Source organism: Camelus ferus, chromosome 12, assembly GCF_009834535.1.
Source record: "Camelus ferus isolate YT-003-E chromosome 12, BCGSAC_Cfer_1.0, whole genome shotgun sequence".
Lineage (NCBI taxonomy): Eukaryota > Metazoa > Chordata > Mammalia > Artiodactyla > Camelidae > Camelus > Camelus ferus.
This window is the reverse complement of record NC_045707.1, coordinates 19,761,507-19,778,291: the sequence shown is the minus strand read 5'-3', so window position 1 is coordinate 19,778,291 and position 16,785 is coordinate 19,761,507. Positions and strand designations below refer to the sequence as shown.

The window sequence follows — 16,785 nt, the reverse complement described above, 5'->3', positions numbered from 1 at the left end:
AATATCTAGTTCCTTAAATACTCCTGGAATCAGCTTTACCATCCTACTGGTTCCCTCAGTGAGTTAAAATGCTTGGCTCATGTTAATTTTATATTTGTGGGAGAATCACGTTTCGAAGGTTTTTGAAATTTTTACTTTGATAAATAAAAAGCATGCTGAAATTTTAATTTTTTATGTTCATGTCACATGATTGTCTTTTCCAACCCTTTAAAAATGTAAAAATCATCTTTACCTCGAAGGCCATACAAAAATTAGCAGCCTGCTGGATTTGGTTTGCAGGCTAGTAGTTTGCCAATTCCTGGCCTAGGCAGTCCAGAGTCAAGGGGAATGTAGATCACAACCAATGGTGGCACTGAGTATCATGCTTACTGTTTTCTACTTAATTTCTCTTACAATGGGAAGCTTTGAATTTTTTTTTTTTTTTGAAGAGTAACATTCTTGTGGTCTAGAAAGATTAATTTGGCAACAACATATAAGGTTAACTGAAAATGGAGGGACCAAATTGAAGATAGCATTTAGAAGACTGAAACCTAAAATAACTGGCAATTTCCCTTATCAAAAGAAATGCTGTGAGAAAAACTGCCTTTCACACAAGAAATTTTTGAAAATTCAAATTCATTGCACCCTAATTTATAGTTTTATTTCCTACTCCCATTGGATATATTTCAAGGGATTTCCTGTTAGTGTAGCTCTGAAAATGGCTTCTCACCCAGAAGTTTCACAAGTAGCTTGTAGTCAGGTTTTATCCATGCCTTTATCTCATCCATTAGCTGATGGGGACCCAAGTTGTACCAAATCTCTTTTTCAAATTCACCAAAAAGTTCTGTATCTAGTAGGGGTAAAATCTAGATTCGGACATGTATAATTATATTGTCAGGTCTTTGGGGAGAAAAATCTGCAACTGGAATTGGCAGAAACTAGAAAATAGTTGGTAATAGATGCCATTTCACAAATTTAATCCTAACAGTCTCCTAAGAGAAAAAAAATTCCCAGGCCAATTTAAAACACTAGTAAAAAGGAAAACAGAAACAGTTTGTCAGTTTTAATTGTAGCAATCACCTTCTCCCTGATATTTTTCTGAGGACTGAATTTAAATGTATCCATAGACACTAATAGCAAAAGAGAATTTTATAGATTGACATGAGCAATTAAAAATTTTTTTAAAAAGTTGTAACAGGTGAGAAAAGTTCAGTTTTATGAAGGAGCTTTCTAATAAGAACTTAGAGATTGTTAATTTTGTAACTGTAAGGTAAATAAAAGGAAAGAGGGCAAAGTAGTCATCTGTTCTTGGTACTGGGAATAAAAAATTTGTTGTAAAGTTTAAGGGAGACCTCATAACCTAGCTAAATGTAAACATCACATATACCATCTTAAATTACTTTATGTTCTCTGATGCCATCATACCATCATCTTCCTATAATTTAGAAGCATACCCTATCAGTCTGGTTTGGCAGTAATAGGAAGGGTTAAAAAGTGACTGTCTTGTTTTGAGCTTTTTCATATTCTGGATTTTGCTACCAGTCTCTGACTGTAGGGTGACAAAAGCATGAACAGCTCTAAGTGATGGAAAATTCTTTAAAAAGCTAATTTATGGTGTGGCCATTATGGAAAGCAGTATAGAGAGTCCTCAAAACTAAAAATAGACTTACCATGTGATCCAGCAATCCCACTCCTGAGCATATATCTGGAGGAAACTAATTTGAAAAGATGCATGCACCCCAATGTTCAAAGCAGCATTATTTACGATAGCCAAGACATGGAAACAACCTAAATGTCCATCAACAGATGAATGGATAAAGAAGTTGTGTATGTATATGTGTATATGTGTGTGTGCATACACACACACACACACACACACACACACACACACACACACACACACACAATGGAATATTATTTAGCCATAAAAAGGATTAAAATAATGCCATTTGCAGCAACATGGATGGACTTAGAGATTATCATATTGAGTGAAGTCAGACTGAGAAAGACATATGATGTATCACTTATATGTAGAATCTAAAAAAAAATGATACAAATTCTATTTACAAACCAAAACAAACTCATGGACATAGAAAACAAATTATGTTTATCAAAGGGGAAAGGGTGGGGAGGGATAAATTAAGAGGATGGGGATTAACAGACACATGTTACTATATTATAAAATAAACAAGGACCTACTGTATAGCACAGGGAACTATATTCAATTTCTTATAATAACATACAATGGAAAAGAAGCTGAAAAGAAAAAATATATGTATTTGTATAACTGAATCACTTTGCTTTACACTTGAAACTAACATTGTAAATCAACTACACTTTAATGAATTTTTTAAAGCCCATTTACATCTTTAAATGATGTACATTGGAATATTCCAAAAATGGTCTTCTACCCCAAACATCACCTTACAGCATATAGATATAGACATATAGATTCCAGAGTTTACATTGTAGAAAATAAGACAGTAGAGTGATATACACTTATCTCTATGTGAAGTAGCAATACTGTGGGATTAGAAGAAATCAGGTAGTAGTTTTCTTTAATTTCATGGTCTTCATGAAAGAGAATGTATACAGTTCTTGAGTAACTCTGTTTGCCATAAGTAAATACTTTATTGTGCTCTTTCCATTGTGTAAGGTAGGAAGTGATCAGAAGAAGGTTACATATACTTTCAGACATTAGATTTTGGTGGACTATAAACATTTTGTTCAGCAGCTTGCAGGATAACAGTATATAACGGGATAATGGAGAAAGAGGATTACTTTCAACGTTAAGGGAGCCTTCTTTTTTTCTGATTTTTTAGTTGTTCACCTGAAATTTTCTTTTAAATGCTCCCTTTTCTAGGAAGTAAGAGCCATATAATACCATTTAGGGGAAAATAAGAGAAGACCAAGTGCTAAGAGAGTCATTTAAATTTTTTTTGGAATTTAGATCCTACCATATGCCCGATATGGCAAAGCAATATTGTTCCTAACCTCCAGGAATTGTAGAAAAGGTAAATAGGTAATTTATAATGCATTGCAATAAGTCCTATGTTAGAGCTATAAACAGAGTACTGTGGGAACAGCAACCTGAAGAACTAAGTAGGGGAGTCCGGGAAAGCATCAAAAAGGGGTAATGATTAAGAGCTGAATTTCAAAGGCTGAGTAAGTCTCTCCCAGACCAATGGTAAGAGGCAGAAGAGGGTATTCCAGACAGAAAATACAGCCTATATAAAGCAGAAGCAATAGAATTTTCAGGGATCTGTGCAAAGTTCAGTGTAGCTGGAGCTTAGGAGAGCCTGTAGGTAAAGGGAAGTGGTGAGAGATAAGGCTATAGATTCAATGGGTTCAGGACAATGGTAAAGGGCCCCATATGCCTGCATAAGGAGTTTGGACTTAATTCTATTGGTAACAGAAATTTTTAATCGAACTGATGCTATAGTGTGGATGGACAAGTTTCTTGACTATAGGGACTGGTGTTATATTTGTCTTTTGTGTTTCCAGTAGCAGACACATAATAGGTTCTCAAAAGTTTGTGGAATATAATATGCTGTCTGGAGTGGAAAAAGACTGCAGACAGACCAGTTACGGTAATTTAGGCAAGAGAATAGACCAAGAACTAAAGCAGTCACTGTAGGGGGGAAGAGAAATGCTCAAGCCAGAATTTTGATAAATTTCTGACCTTGAAGACACAGACTGAAGAATATTTTGTACTGAAACAAAGACAATGTTATATGTCAATTATATTGTAATAAAAAATAAAAATAATAAATAGTGAAGTTTTACCACTTTAATATTTTTATTTCCACTAAAAAATGATAGGTTCCGTAAAGTCAGAGATTTTGTTTTGTTGTATTCCTAGGGCCTGATGTGTAATAGGCATTTCTTTCATTTATTCAACACATTTATTGAGAACCTGCTGTGGCCTCCACATTGTTGTAGATGCTGAGGATATAACAAAGAACAACACAAAAATCCTTGCCCTCACAGAACTTGCATTTTGGTGAGGGAGACAAAAGGAGTAAAAAATATGCTGAAATGCATTATTCAATGTCTTTTACAAAAAGATTTAAGAAGCTACAATCATCTCCCCCGATTATCTAATATATATTTAAATTACACATTATCAAGTATGTGGCCAAAGAAGGTTGCAAAGAAATAAAATTACAGATAAATTGTAGTTATTTGTGAAGACAAGGTCATATGACCATTGAAATAAGTAGCTCAGTTATGATGAAAGACAATATCATTGGAGGAGAAGAGATTAAGGAACTTAAAATGCCAAAGTATTGAAGGAATATTGATATCACCAAAAATTCTGATGGTTGTCCCTGGAGAGAGTGATAGCCAAGATCTAAAACCTTAAAGGAATGAGTAGAAGTAACCTAGAGGAAGCGGCAATAAATTACAAGAGTTGCATGTTGTATACTGATCTTCCTCAATTTACAATGGGGTTATGTCAAATAAAACCATTGTAAGTTGAAAATATTATTAGTAAGTAAAAGATGCATTTAATACACCTAACCTACCAAACATCATAGCTTAGCCTAGCCTGCCTTAAATATGCTTAGAACACTTACATTAGCCTACAGTTGGGCAAAATCATCTAACATAAAGCCTATTTTATAATAAAGTGTTGAATATCTCATGTAATTTATTGAATTAGGCATGCATTGGAGCTATTACAGGTTTGATTCCAGACAACCACAATAAAGCAAATATCTAAAATGAGTCACATAAATTTTTTGGTTTCCCAGGGCATATAAAAGTTATGTTTACACTATACTGTAGTCTAAGTGTGCAATAGCATTATGTCTAAAAAAAAGTACATACTTTAATTTAAAAATACTGCTAAAAAATGCTAACCATCATCTGAGCCATCAGTGAGTCATAATCTTTTGCAATAGTAATATCAAAGATAAAGATCATTGATCACAGACCACCATAATAAATATGATAATAATGAAAAAGTTTGAAATATTGCAAGAATTACCAAAATGTGACGCGGAGACGTGAAATAAGTGTTGTTGAAAAAAATGGCGCCAACAGACATGCTAGATGTAGGGTTGTTACAAACCTTTAATTTGTGAAAAATGCAGTATCTGTGAAGTGCAATAAAATGAAGCACAATAAAATGAAGTATGCCTGTACTGTACTAAAAGTGAAAACAGAATGGTTGGGTGGGTGCAGAATGGTTGTGAGTGTATGGATTGTTTACCTTTGTGATCGCATGGCTGCCTGGGAGTTGTAGGTCCCTGCATTGCCCAGCATCACGCGAGAGTATCATACCACATGTGACTAGCCCAGGAAAATATCAAAATTCAAAATTTGAAGTATGTTTTTTATTGAACATGTATTCTACAGTTGAAAAATCACTATTAAGTCAAACAATTGTAAGTTGAGGTCTGTCTGTAGTCTGATAACTTATGATTTAAAGAGGACACTTATCCTACCTTTGGGCCCAATGGTACCAAGGAGTATAGGAGAATAACTACATTCAAGAGGACTGCAGGGGAAACATTGCCATCAAAGGGGAACCAGGTTACACTTAGAGTAAGAATTTGTTTTACGGTCCCTCTTGGCTTCTCAGGAACATCCACTCTAGGCTTATAGAGAGGCATTCTTAATTCCTAGCCCATGGGCCACCCTCTTGATGCCTGCAGATGCCAACAGTGGTCTTTACAGAACTTGTTTTATTCCTAGTAGGTTAATCTTGATTCTTGTTCAATAAATAATTTGTTGAATGAGTGCATCAGGTGCCAGATCTGTGAGAGAAACAGTTTTTTACCTCTGAGGAACTCAGATCACTTGAGTTCTGTGTTTCCAGGTTTGTTAGTTACTTCAATGTGGAAATAAAACTAATATCACACAGTATCTAACATACATTTCTATATAGGTAACTTTAAGGGTTTTGAAATCCTCAGGAAAATGCCAAAGAAGCCCTATGTTTTTAGTTCCTCTGCTCAGCATAAATGGCTTATTATTGCCGGATGTTCACGAATAGAAAACTGATTAAGTACTAACAGAGACAGATATTTGTAGCTTTCATCAATATGATGAAAGAGCACTGATAAATGTGATAATTGGTAAGTTATTTCCATATCTAGGATTATTTTCTCTTATGTCTTCATACCAGCTATATTCTCATCCAAGCTTCATCTGTTTAATTCTCCATGTTAGAGAAATGTTCCTGAAGTGACATTTTTAACTTCATGTATTTTAGTTTTTAAATACTATATCTTAAGAAGAGCATATTAATATTACACTGAGCTTTAGTTTTCTAGGGCAACCCAAGGTTTATGAAACTTGACACTGCAGAAAGAAATATTTGAATGCAAGAATAGTGCAGAGCTACCTTCATCATCACTGACATTGAGAACATCCACAAGTGCCATTTAAAAATTGTGAAGTACATACCCACACACCCACATATACATACACACACAGGGGCAGTCTGGAAATGGCATGGAGACTCTGAGGTACCATCAGGAATCCAAGTTTTCCACTCCTCCATCCCTAAAACCCTTGTCTTTATTGTCTAAGGTATCTGTTGGAGTTCCAGCTAACACATTCATGTTCCAGGCATTAGGATGGAGAACTGGGGGAAGAGGGAAAAAGAAGACATGCCAGCAATCTTTTAAATCAACCTGCCAAAAGCCACCGTAGAACCTTTCTACTTGCATCTCACTGGCAAGAATTTATGTGGCTGCATCTTGCTGCAAGGGAGACTGGGAGGATGAAGGTATTTATGCAGGTGATTATGTCCAAGCTGAAATCAGAGATTGTATGATTTAGGAAGATAAAGAGATGTTGGAATAGGTGACTAACAGTTTCTACTTCAGACATTTCATACATCATACTTTTTTAAAAGGTGGAGGAAAAGTGCAAATAACTGTGACAGCAACAGACTACCACATGTGTGCCTAGGTTTTCAGTATTTGATGTTTTCACAATTTCTAGGATGAGAAAGAGAGTAAAGGAAGATTCTTTCAACGGGATAGGAAAGGTAAAAATGACTGCCCAGTCTTAGCACCTAGCAAGGTTATCTCCTGAGTAGAGAAACAAGAGTTGTGCCTAACTAAAGTAATCCCCATTTTAGTGGCATTGTGGTTTCTCTCTATGATTTTGTTGGAGGCTTTCCCGAACTATTTGAGCAATTATAGAAATTACCAGAAATGCTCACTGGGGAAGTCAAGAATTCTTATTATTGGATCCTAATTTGACTCTTAAGGGCTTTTCTTATTGCTAGAGACACAGGCTTTTGGGAATTGCTAACCACAGTCTCTTAGTTTTTATTTTGAATAACAAAAGGTGAAATTTCTTTGCTCCCGGATAACAGCTCTCCATCATACAGTTGGTCAAAAGCAGTTAGCAACTTTTGTCCTTAGTTTGTGTTCTCTGGGAGCTGCTGCTTTCCCAGTCAAGGTCGCTAACTGGATCTAGGCAATGACTACCTCTTTAACCCAGAATCATACAAAAATGGAAAGACAGAGAAAGATCTGACTTAACGATAATTTCCAAGAACTGAATCAATAAATTGGTAGGACTACAAGAGGCACTTCTTGGGACAGAGGTCAGGAATTTTTGTGCTTAATTCAGAAATAAAAAGTCTTTGGATCATAATCCTCATGCTTGATTAAATACTGGTTTGAAAAAAAATCAGCTATAAATGTCATTAGAGAATATTAAACAGAGATTTAGTATTCAATGACTAGTGAATTACTGTTAGTTTTGTCAGGTGCAATAATGCTATTGTGGTTTTGTGAAAGAACACTTTGTTTCTGGAGATGCATGCTGATGAAGTGCCATCGTATCTTGACATTTGTAATTCTTAAAATTGTTCAGCAAATAAATATGGCAAAATATTCATTGTTGATTCTGAAGGGAATATTTATTGTTCTAATCTTTCTACATTTCTCTATGTGTGAAAGTTCTCAGATTAAGAATCCCCCCAAAATATATATATATGGGAAAATTCTTACAAGTAAAGAAACCAAGAAAACAATCTCAACCATTTTCCTATGCCTACTTTAACTCCCTCAAAGAAGTGAGAATCCATTCCTCAAAAAAAAAAAAAAAAAATACCCTTTGAATCTACCTACTTCAATCACCATTTCTCCCCTTCACATTCTGTCTTTGGAAATAAAATTGATGCCTCTACTTTGTATTTGAAGATTACTTTTGGATTTTTCCATCAGCCTCCTTTCCTCTACTTCAGGAGAAGCAACTCCTGATTCCTTACATTCCTTTTCTCTGCATAACTGGGGGAGGGACGGGAGAGGAGAGATAGTTTGTGCCTTGATTTTATCACATTCTAAAGTATGGGATAACTGGTAAAGTTGGCACTGTCTACTCAATGCTTAAGATGTATTGTTGAAACAAAGTTTAATTTTAAAATATTTTTTTCTAATACTTTAGGGCTTCTTTTCCCTGTTGGATTTGAGGGGGGAATGAGATGTCATTTTAATAACATGTCATGGGTAAAATATAATGAGGAAAGTGAACCTCAGTATACTCAAAACAAGATAGAAAAACAAAACAAAAGTAAAAATATTTTTTCTCAGATAAGCTTTAAACTATATCTTACTGGCTTTAACTTCCGTTACCTGGACAATTGGGAACTGACTGTAGTTTCAAATGCAGCTCCTAAGAAGCTTGATATTTTGGAATATTCTCCACTCAATTCAGTGTTAAGTTTCTTACCCAGGAGGAGGGAAGCAGCCTCTTTGTACCTTGAAGCCAAATTCAAGGAGTAAGACGTTTAAGTCTGAGACCCTGTTCCCTTGTTTGGCTCAGGTCCAACAGATGGGAATATTGGACAAAATGAGATACACTCACGTTTTCTTACATGTGGTCAGAAAAAACAAAAGGAAGATCTCTGTATCTGGTTTTCTTTTAGCTAGTTTTGGTGGAAAACCTATAGCTGGATAAGACAAACTCAAATCAGCCACATATTTTCTTTATTGCCTCAAGCTTTTTTGTAGATATCTCAAGAACAGTCATTTCTTTATCTTAAGACAACTCCCAAGAATGTGGCCATTCTATCTAAATGTTTCTGACCCACCACATTTCAATTAGCCTTTGCTGCATTAATGACCACAAAACCTAGTCACTTAAAGCAACGATTTTTGTGAAGTATTTCCCCCTTTTATAATTAAGGAGACTGAAACTCAACGTGATCAAATTACATTCATATCCAATATTACATAGCTTTTAAGTGGCAGAATTAGTATTTAAATCCAGTGTTACAATATCCATAATTTAGTTTAAAGTATTTCAGTATGGAGAGTGAAATATGGGCATATTAGGTTAAAATATAGTATACTCCAGGTGTAGCTAGCATTCCCAAATTCTAATTGGGAATTTACACTCTAAAGGGATTACCAGAAGTAGTTCAGGTGTCTTGGTTCTGATCAACGTTAGACGTTTTGCACATTAAACTAATGAATGTCAGAAATTAATTTATATTGGAGACATTAATGAATTGTTAAACAGAAAAATGGTTGCTAGAAATGGGCTCTCGTTGAAAATAGTAACACTGTGGATTGGCTAAAATACTTAAAACACTCCCATGCTTACATGAACTGGTAATGGTACACAAAATGATAAAACACAAAAATATTTCAGTTAAAATCAAGCAAGGCCTATAGCCTGTGTTCTTAAGGATGGAATTTTACTCAATATCTAAAAGATTCAATGTCTTGACACTGCAGTGGAGGATTTGTGGTTGCCTGATACCAACTCTAACGATAATAAAATCTGATTTTGTAGTATTATTGTATCTATCTTGATTGAAGCTTCATCCCAAATATGCTGGGATCACAGAACGTACCACTTAGATTTTTAAAAATTTGTTTCACTTTGGCTTGCTAATATTGACTTAACACTGTTGACCTAAAACAAAGCAGCCAGTTATTTCACAAGCCAAATGGGGTTTATTCAGAAGTGGCAAAGAATTGCAGTTTGGGACATGCAACTATATGAACCACAAGCAAGTCTGAGTGAAAGCAAAGAAGAGGAAACTCCTTTGTAGAAAAGAAGGGGAGGTTGGGAGAAACCTTATGAACAAAAAGTCCTTTGGAAGAAACTAGGAGTTCAAAGTATAGTGACTTTTCATTGGCTGAGTTGCAACAATCTCACTGGCTGAGCTGTTGCCAGGCCAGGAGAAAATATTTCTTCCTCCTGCTGGCATTAGCAAAATAGTGTTAGTTCCTTCTGGAGATGCAAAGTAGATCTCTTCCTGTTGGGATCTGCAGAGATGTCCAGTGGTACCTGCTTGAGAGCTCCCTCTTCTGGCCCTGCCACTCAATTTCAGCGAGGTTTCCCTTTATTTTCACAATACTAAATGTCATCTTCTGACTTATAAACTTAAGTTCTTTTTATTACCTCACAGCTATTCCGGCTTCTCCACTATCCTGCTACTTTTTTTTTCTCTCTTGTTTAGGCGGTGGTGACTCCGAGGCATTTGAGCTGGCTCACCCACACCCATACTTCCACAGATCATTTCAGATCAAGGCCAACCGGCAGAACAACCCAGAATTCCCCGGGGCCTTCCTAGCCATGGAGGGACGGGTTCTACGAGCTTCTAGACCCAACTCCAGAGGTGCAGATGAAGCTGGAGAATGTCTCAGGGTTGAAGCTCAAGCTGCTGGTGGAGATCCACCACCTACAGGAGGAGCTCAGCAAGCCAAGAACCACGTGGAGGGATCTGGAGGCCAGTGAGAGCAGTGAGACCTTGCAACGGAACCGGAACGTGTCAATAGTTAGGAAGAACTTCAACAGGGACCCCAAGAAGGGGGATCTAGTTCTTGGTGGGGAACAAACTTCCCCAGTGCACCCCCAAGGGGGTCACTTACTGTTTCCGGTTCAAGGGCAAGATCCTGAACAAGACAGCCATGGGGACTACAGAGGGGAGATGGAAGAGCTGAACCTGGCAATGCTCCACACCTTTATGGAGCTGAATGCCTGTTGCAGACTCTCAAACAATTTCTGTGGAGAGGCCCAGAAGATAGACAAGATGATGGACGCCTTCAGCCAGCAATAATGCCTGTACAACCCTGGGGCTTTCCAGTCCACAGATGCTATGTGCTGTCCTTTGCCCAGGATCCTAACATCCGGGACAAGTCAGACCTGGAGCACTTTGTGGCCATGAACCAGCACATCCAGGAGGGCAGGACTTGTCTGAGGAGCTGATCAGGAATCTCTAGGATTGCACCCAAAAGGAGCCCTTCAAGATTCCTGAGGATGATGGGAATGATCTGACCCACGCCTTCTTCAGCCAGCATCTGGAGGGCAGGCTCCTTAAGCTGGGAGGGGCCAGATGAAGACTTGGAAACAGCACTGGTTTATCCTCATGGACAACTGCTTGTACTGTTTTGAGTACACAATGGACAAGGGGCCAGGAGGAATCATCCCCCTGAAGAATCTGAGCATCAGAGAAGTAGACGACACCCAGGAACCGAAGTGCTTTGAGCTTTACGTCTCCACCAAGGGGCAGCTCATCAAAGCTGACAAAATGGAGGCAGGTGGTTGGATGGTTGAGGTGTACCTGACCCGGGCCCCCATGCAGGAGGAGGACCAGCGGATCAAATCCATTCAGGCAATTGTGAGCGCAGGCCCCTTCCATGAGCTGCTGGCCGCAAGGAAGAAGGGGATTTCTGTTAAGAAGAAGCAGGAACAACCCTGCCCCTTTGCCCCCAAATCCATTATTTATTACGGAGCTGCCTGCCCTGGTAGCTGATGGGGGCCTGTGGCTGCAGATTCTAGTGCCCCATTTGGAAAATTCACCACCTCTCGCACCTCTCTCATTTGTAATCAACACACTGTTGGTAATCATTAATTATTTAAACACCAAATAAATAAATAAACAAATAAATAAAAGTAAGATTGTTCCTACTTGGTGGGTTCTAAATAAAACACTAGCCAAAGAGAATCCATCAATCTATAACTAAGTAAATATTATTTTTGGAATACAGGGGTGGTTTAATATTAAGAAAACCAATTGCTATAATTTATTTTGATCATATTAGGATTATTACACTATTAATAAATGCTGAAATACTTTTCACAAGTCAGTGTTTATGCATAACAATGTAAACAATAAATAATAATAAGTTAACAAAAACCAAATAAGTATGCTTATTGTAGTATTGTTCATGATGGCAAAAACCCAGAAATAATGTGAATGTCATCAATAGTAATGGTTGAATAAATTATGCCACATCCTCACTATTATGCACCTAACAAAAAGTTATACTAATTGCTTTGAATAGATTCCTATGAAGTAGGGGTTAAATGAGAAAACATGCAGAAGAATGTTTAAGATAGGCAGCTTATGGGATCCAAAGTGGGCAGAAAGGACCATCTCCTCTAAATATTGATCTGTGCTCTGACCTCTGACTGCTGCTTCTGATCACAGAGGTGCAGACAAAGACTCGGGTGACCATTGTTGTTGCACCTCCCTTCATTTTCCTCCTTCCTCTTTCTAGAAACCAGACAGTGAAGACAAGGATATTCAAAGGCAACTGCATACATAGGGAAAGCTAGAAAGTGATGGCACATGCCCAGAGAAAGGTACAGGCCCAGAAAAGATTTGAGAAAACCTTAAGTTTACACCTAGGCTGATTTTGGCACAGAGAATGTGCCAAGACCTTTATCTTACACTATGTACAAAAATTAGCTCAAAATGGATCAAAGACTTATCATGTAAAAGCTAACAGTATAAAATGGTTAGAAGAAAATACACGTGTAAATCTTAATGACATTGGATTAGGCAATGGTCTTTTTATTTTTATTTTTTTGACACCAAATGCATAAGCAAGCAAAGGGAAAAATAGCTAACTGGACTTCAGTAAAATTTAAAAGTCTTCTGCTTCAAAGGATACTATCAACAAGGTGAAAAGGCAAATCAAAGAATGGGAGGAAGTATTTCCAAATCATATATCTGATAAGGGTCTGTCATCCAGAATAAAGAACTATTATAAGTCAACATTAATAACACAAATAATCTAATTAAAAAACTGGCACAGGATTTGAAGAGACATTTATCCAAAGAAAATATACAAATGGCCAGTTAAACACATGAAAAGATGCTCAACATCAGTCATAAGGGAAATGCAAATCAAAACTACAATGAGATACTAATTCACACTCATTAGGATGACTAAAATGAAAAAGAGAAACAATAAAAAATTTGGGGGAGGATGTGGAGAAATTGGAACCCTCATACATTGCTGATGGGACTATAAAACAGTGGATCCACTTCAGAAAACATGTTCTTGAAATGTTAAACATAGAGTTACCATAAGACCCAGCAATTCCACTCCTAGGTATATACTGAAAAGAAATGAAAACATATGTCCACACAAAAATCTGTACACGAGTGCCATAGCAGCATTATTCATAATAGTCAAAAAAGTGGAAACAACCCAAATGTCTATCAATTGATGAATGGATAAACAAAATGTGGTATATTCATATAACTGAATATTATTTGGCCATAAACAAAAATGACATACAGATATATTCTACAACATAGATGAAAACATTCTATTAAGTGAAAACAGCCAGACACAAAAGACCACATATCATGTAATTCTATTCACATGAACTGTCCAGGATAGGCAAATTTATAGAGACAGAAAGTAGATTCCTGGATGCCTATGGTTGGAGTGGGGAAGCTTGGGCACAAATGGGGAATAACTGTTAATAAATGAGATTTCTTTCTGGGCTGACGAAAACATTCTAAAATTGATTATGGTGATGGTTTCACAATTCTTACTAAAAACCATTGAACTGTATACATAAATTGGTAAATTGTATGGTGTGTGAATTATATCTCAACAAAGTTGTTAAGAAATGTCAGTGGGGTGGTTGCATGAATCTATACATGTGAGAAAACTGCATAGAATACTACATACTCATCTCACATGTAAAACTAGTGAAATCTGAATAATGACTATTGACTGTACAAATGCCAATTTCCTTGATGTTATATTATACTGTAGTAAAAAAGTAAAATGTTATCATTGGGAGAAGTTAAAGGGTACATGTGACCTCTCTACTACTTTTACAACTTTGTATGAGTCTATAATTAGTCAAGAAAACTAAGTGGATGGGGAAAATGTATATACAATACTAAAATAAATCAAAATACAGTTTGAGAGGCTATATTAATATCAGACAAGGTAGATTTCAGAGTAAAAGTTATTACCAGAAATAGAGTCACTTAATAATGATAAAAGGATGAATTCAGCTGGAAGACATAGTAATCCTAAATGTTTCTCTTCCTAATACCAGAGCTTCAAAATACATGAATCAACAATTGGTAGAGTTATAATGAGAAACAGACAAACCTACAATTAAAATAGGGGATTTCAACACCCTTTCTTTCAATAAATTAGTACAGGTAAAGAAGACTTGAAAAACATTACAAACCAACTTAAACTAATTTATATTTACAGAACACTCCACCTAACTCCACCAGAACACACATTCTTTTCAGGTGCACATAGAACTTTTACCAAGATAAAACATATTCTGGGCCATAATATAGATCTCAATAGATTTACAAAGATTCCAGTCGTATAAACTATATTCTAGGGCCACAATGGAATTCAATTAGAAACTAATAGCAGAAAGCTATCTAGAAAATCCCCAAATATTTTAAACTAAACAAAACAACTCTAAATAACCCATGAGTCAAAGAAGAAATCAGAAGGGAAATTTGAAAATATTAAATTGAATGAAAATATGAAAACTTGTGGAATTTAGTAAAGCAGTACTTTTCAGGAAATTAGTACCAAACCTACTAACTACTCAGTATTTAAAAGGAACTACTGTTGATTCACACAGTAACATGAATGCATCTCAGTTATTCTAGGTGAAAGAACCAGATAAACAAGTGTACCTTGTATGATTCTAGTTTCAATTTTTAAAAATTCTGGAAAAAGCAAACTTATTTCTAGTGACAAAATAGTGGCTGCCTGGAGCCAAGTTTTGGGATGGGGAGGAGAAAGGGATTACAAAGATGCATTAGGAAACTGTTGGATTGATTGATATGTTATTATTTTGGTTTTAGTGATAGTTTATGAATGTATGAGTATGTCAAAACTTATCAAATTGTACACTTTAAATATCAGCTGTGTGTTGTATGTCAATTATATTTCCACAAACTGCCTAACATTAAATTAAAAAACAGAGTCCAGAAATCTGCATAGAGATCTTGAGTATTTGAATACTAAGCTGTACATGTGAGGATACATTTCCATTTAGTTTTAACTTTTCATGTAACTGGCCTGACATTGCCTGACTAAGCCTCCAGTGTTGACACAATGCCAAGATTTTATTCATTCTTTAAAATATTTGAGCCCTATTATGGTGCATCCACTGGGAATGCAGAGACTAATAAGCCCCATTTCCATAAGGCATGTATGTAAGTGTATACAGCTACCAGACAAGAAAATACAAAGACTAAAGCACACTAGAAATGTCAAGTGTAAAAGCAGTAAAATCCAAATAGTATATTTAAACATTTCCATACTGATCAAGCAGTTCTGTGGGTTGAATTTGGCCCACCATTTTATTACTCTTATTATAGATAGATAAGGGCAAAAAGTACAGGTACTTTTTAGCAGGTACAAGGTATGCTGGTATATTAGGAAAGAACATAGACAAAGGAATGCAAAATAAAACAGCTTGCCTTAATCAAATAGTTTTATGTATTTGGGAAGCCTAGAACATAAGGCATAAGTGACAGAAAGTCAGTATTTGTTCCTTTATAAATATACTGAAAATTTAAACTATTTGTGTATTTATTTGCCTAGTTCTATTACCAGGCTTTATAATGGCAGTTGAAGAGAGGTCTTGGAGCCTATTCCAATGCCTGAAACACAGGCTGAATAAACACTCCTTGAATGACTCCTTCAGAGATATGTAGAGCCTTGCATGGAGGCCAAGCTAAGGAATTTAGATGGTCATATTTGCCTTTCCCATTAGACTGTAATTTCCATAGGGCAGGTACTTATTCTTATTGGATCCTCAGTACTTAACAAATAGTAGGAACTGATTAATTTATTGAATGATTAAATACTGATTCCCACTAGTTTTCATACTCTATTTCAATGAAAGGGACATTGTAAGGTTGAGGAGGAAAGGCTCCAGGCCTAATTTCTTCAACCAGAGTTTTATGTTAGGATACTAAGACTTATTTTAAACAAAAAACTTCATGACTAAAGCTTCAAAGTTGCTGCTTTATTCAATAGGGCTTTAAGTGGGAGAGGATTTTAGAACCCACTTCTTGGAGGCAAGTGTGGAGTAATTCTGAGTGGAGGGCAGAAGAACAGTTAGGAGTTACTGAGACCCAGACAGTTCACAGTTAAGGCAACAGCATTGGGAATGAGGACGGGGCATAAATTGAAAATGTTTAGTAGGACGTGAAACTAGTGAGGTATAGCTATGAAGAAGGGAGGCTGTGTGACAGGATTAGGATGTTTCTTTCTTTAAAACAATACAATTAACAAAATTTACCATCTTAACCATTTTTAAGTGTGCAGTACAGAGGGGTTAAGTATGTTTATATAGTTGTGCAACCATCAGCATCATCCATCTCCAGAACCTTTTTATCTTCCCCAGCTAAAATTCTGTACCCATTAAATACTGTCTCCCTCCCCTCCTCCCCCGAACACCCAATCACCTCTGGCAACCACGATTCTATTTTCTGTCTTTATGAACTTGACTAATCTGAGTACCTCATATAAGTGGAATCATACATACTTGTTTTTTTGTAACTGGCTTATTTCACTTAGC

General features: G+C 36.3%; 1 pseudogene; it reads left to right on the top strand.

The window, feature by feature from the left end:
• Positions 1-6,461: 6,461 nt before the first annotated feature.
• On the top strand, positions 6,462-11,940 carry LOC102516087 (annotated as a pseudogene).
• The last annotated feature ends 4,845 nt before the right edge of the window (positions 11,941-16,785 follow it).